The 4,001-nt window shown below is 50.4% G+C and overlaps 2 long non-coding RNA genes across 2 annotated transcripts; one reads left to right on the forward strand and one right to left on the reverse strand.

The window, feature by feature from the left end:
- Nucleotides 1-531: 531 nt before the first annotated feature.
- Nucleotides 532-1,607, reverse strand: LOC113938576. Its single transcript, XR_003524901.1, has 3 exons — nt 1,502-1,607; nt 844-950; nt 532-622 (listed from the first exon to the last, which is right to left on the reverse strand). It is a non-coding gene; the product is annotated as an uncharacterized LOC113938576 (long non-coding RNA).
- On the forward strand, nt 1,576-3,780 carry LOC113938575. Its single transcript, XR_003524900.1, has 3 exons — nt 1,576-1,824; nt 2,700-2,788; nt 3,341-3,780. It is a non-coding gene; the product is annotated as an uncharacterized LOC113938575 (long non-coding RNA).
- The last annotated feature ends 221 nt before the right edge of the window (nt 3,781-4,001 follow it).

The following is a 4,001-nucleotide window of genomic DNA, read 5'->3' on the forward strand; positions in this document are numbered from 1 at the left end:
GGGGAAGGCCGGTAGGAGGCCACGGTGTTTGTCCCGATACGAAGTGGTGGTGACTTGGATCTACAGGGTAAGCAGTGGCATTAAAGTGGCATCCAGCTATTCGCTGATCCCTTCTTTCTTCCCTCCCTTCATCCATCCACTTTTTTAAAAAAGATTTTATTTATTTATTTGAGAGAGAACACGAGTGAGGGGGTGGGAGGGGCAGAGGCAGAGGGAGAAGCAGACTCCCCACTGAGCAGGGAGCCCGATGCGAGACTTGATCCCAGGAGCCTGGGATCACAACCCGAGCTGAAGGCAGCCGCTCAAAGGACTGAGCCACCCAGGTATCCCCATCCATTCACTTATTAACTGAACACTTATTAAGCATCTATGGGGAGTCAGGCACAATGCTGGGATTATAAAGATGAATTAAACCTGGTTCACAACCACAAGGAGCTCACAGAATGGCAGGGTCCACAACCCTGCAATATAACGGTAGGAAATGCTCCAGTACAAAGTACCGCGCGAGCTCACAGGAGGTGATTCACGGAGCCTGGGATGCTGGAAGATGCCTCACATCACCTCATGTTGATGTCTGAGTTGTTGGAACGTCACTGAGGAGCTGGACAGGCAGGAGGGTCAGCTTGGGTAAAGGCAAGGAGGTAACATGAATGAGCACGACATCCTGCAAATGTGTGGATGTCCAGGTTGATGGGATCCACAAACAGGCATGTGGAGGGGCCCCTCGGGTAGGGAGTTTGGGCCAACTTGGGGAGGGGTGAAATACATGCTTGTGCCTGGGCCTGCCCCTTCCTGCTCGGCTCCGCCTGCCCCCTACCCGAGCGGAGTAATTTAATTAAGTACCAGTCCTTAAATAAGATGCAGCTGTTTAGCAGATGTTGCCTTCCACCCCAGATGGAGGCGCATCTCGGCGACGGGTGCAGCGTTGCCAGGGCGTCTCGTTCACAAGTCTGCGGAGAGGAAAGAGATTCAGGATGCGGGCATTACTGTCGAAGGACCATCATTCATCACAAACCCCCGCCCTCCAGTGCCACTACCACATGGCCACCATCCCTGTCAGCTGGGACTGGGGACGGAGGCGGGCTGGGGAGTACGGCTTGCTGGTTCTCACTCAGAGAACAAGAGATGAAGAATGAGTGAAAAAGTCACCAATCTACAAAACCCCTGGAAACATTTATGATAGTGGAACGTGACTTAGCCCCCATTTGTCATGAAAGGGGCACAAATAATGACCACGATGTATTGAGCTGCAGCTCAGAGCCAGGCACTGTGCCATCTGGTCTCTGCTTCTCTAATCCTCCCAACAGCCGTGCTCGGCCCTACCTCAGGGCCTTTGCCTTTGCTTTCTCCCCTGGCTGGGAAGACTCTTCTTCCACATGCCCACAGGGCTCATTCCCCCAAGACCTTTGGGCCTTAGTTTAAATGTTGTCTCCCCACAGAGTCCTTCCCTGACCACCCTACATCAAAAGGCACTCTTCTCCATCATTCTCCACCCCCTTACCTTGCTTGCTTTTCCTTCATCACCCGAAATGTATATATTCGTCCCATGTCTGTTTCTCTCCTCTAGAGCTTAAGCTTCCAAGGGCAAGGATTTTCGTCTGTTTTATTCATTGCCAGCTCCCCAACATGCAGAAGAATGCCTGACTCAAGACAGAATCCTATAAATATTTGTTCAATGGGTGGATGAATGATCAGCGGATCTCACTGAACATATGAGAAGATTGTCAGAGAGATAAAATTACTCTCCCAAGAGTTACACAGCCGGCAAGGGGCGAGCTGGGATTTGAATTTGGGTCTGTCTGATTCTAAAGTTCTGCCCCTTTGGTAAGGACTTTTCTTTTCCTTCTCCATAGCACTTGTCACCACTTAAGGATTATTTCTGCTCCTATGTTTGGTGTCTGTCTCCCCCACTGGAGTGGGGGCTCCAGTGAGAGCAGAGCTCATCTGTTTTGTTCATTGCTGACTCCCCAGCACCCAAACAGTGCCGGGCACCCAGGAAGTGCCTCATAAATATACACTGAGTGAAGGAAGGAAGGGCTGGGAGGTGGGAGGCTGGGCTTCCTACCTACTGCTGTGCCTCGGACTGGGTGGGAGGGTGGGGAGCTCCAAAATGTCTCCCACTTCCCTGCCTCGTCCCGCAGACATACTTCTTTAATCTTGGAAGCAACTCGGCAAAGGATGTTTCATCTAGGCCATTTGACAGATGGGGACATTGAGGCTCAATCAGAGAAATGATCTGCCTTGCCCAAGGTCATCTGGGTAATGAGTAGAGAGCTGAGATTTGGACTCGGGCCTCCCGAACTCATGGGTCATGTAAAAGGGACCCTCATTTACCGCTTGGCTCCACCCACCCAAAGACAACAGCTGTCTGGCCAGAAGCTGCACTCACCACCTACCAGGGTGTCCATTTTCCCCTCAAGGTCAGCAGTGTTGGGGCCAATATGAAACTCACCCTTCATTCACGACTCCCCAGTTTCACCCATTTAAGTGAAAACTTTGATGTTATTTTAACCCAAATCCCCCATCGACTTCAATGGAAGCTTTGAATCCATGAGGAAGGTCAGACAGCGTTTTTGGAGGTAACATAGGCACCCAATGGAAATCACATTAGCATACTCATTATCATCAGGGCCCTTTGAATGGTGTTTTTTAGCTCTTCCCTTAAAGTGACTCAGTGACAACGGATCCTTTCTGTTCAGGAATTACTGGGCCAAAGTGGAGCTGTGGTCAGCTCCTGTGTGCTTCTCTGTGCTTTCCAAACGGTGACGGTGAACCCACGTTGCATAAGGTAATGGAAAGAACATCATCCACCAGACACCCTGGGGGTGAATGAAGTACATTGTCTGGGCTTGAAAGAAATAACTCTTTAAGTCAGTTGTGGTGGGACCCCAAGGGAGGGGTTCAGGTGACAAAAGGTGTTGCTAAGCTGCCTTCCAAAAAGCTGGGCCCTGTTAACAGGAGACCCCAGGGTGCAGCCAAAAACCAAGGCTTGGTCTTGGTTGACAAGATGGTTGCTCAACTCGGGAAAATGCCATAATCCCCAGGGTAGCATTTCACCCAGTGCCCAGCACCCCCACACCAGACCATTTGGTTCCAAATCTTGGGAAGTGGAGAAACAAGAGGGCATCAAAGGTTTCTAAGTGAACTCAGATGACTCCAGGATGCCAACCAGTTGCTGTTAAGTGAAGCTGAACTGATCTCTCATCAAACCAGAGGGGAAAGGAAGAGAGAAGTCGTGGCTGGGGATGGCGGAGAGAGGGAAGGGCAATAGGAAGTCCTAGGGGGATGGGTCCGGGAGAAGGAACTTCAGAAAAAACACTCTTTTTTTTTTTTTTTAAAGGAAACTCAAACTACAGAAAAGTGGAGAGAATCGCACAACAACCCCATTACCTGTTACCAGCCTCATCAATCAGCAACATAGAGTCCCTGCTGTGTGACGGGATTTGGGGTATGTGCTGCAGGGAGGTGATGAGCCCCAGCCTGCCCAGGAACCTCCTGTAAGGCCCACACGGCTCACCAGTGATTCCGTGACAGCAGATCCTTCGCTGGACCACAGAGCACCAGTGCCGAGCTCTTTGGATAAAATGTGATTTGACAGCAGAGCCAACAGCTGCGACACGGGACTTTTGTATTAAGGGGGAAAAAAAGTCATATTTAAAAAGAAATCGTCACTTATTTGTACTAATCCTTCCTCCTTGACTGATCTCCTTGGTTCTCATGTTTGGGACAGGGCCTTGGGGGCTTACCCCTGAAAGGATCAAGGAAGTGAGCGACTCCTCTGGAGTCACTCAGAGTGGGGGAGCGGGGCCAGGACTTCTCCAGGAAGTCCTCGTTGGCGTGCTCCTTTGTTGCTCCAACAAAGATTCATGGAGCACCTGCTACATGCCAGGCGTTGTGTTCTTTTTTTTTTTTTTAAGATTTTATTTATTTGAGAGAGAGAGAATGAGAGATAGAGAGCACGAGAGGGAAGAGGGTCAGAGGGAGAAGCAGACTCTCTGCTG

The sequence above is a fragment of the Zalophus californianus genome, chromosome 8 (assembly GCF_009762305.2).
Source record: "Zalophus californianus isolate mZalCal1 chromosome 8, mZalCal1.pri.v2, whole genome shotgun sequence".
Lineage (NCBI taxonomy): Eukaryota > Metazoa > Chordata > Mammalia > Carnivora > Otariidae > Zalophus > Zalophus californianus.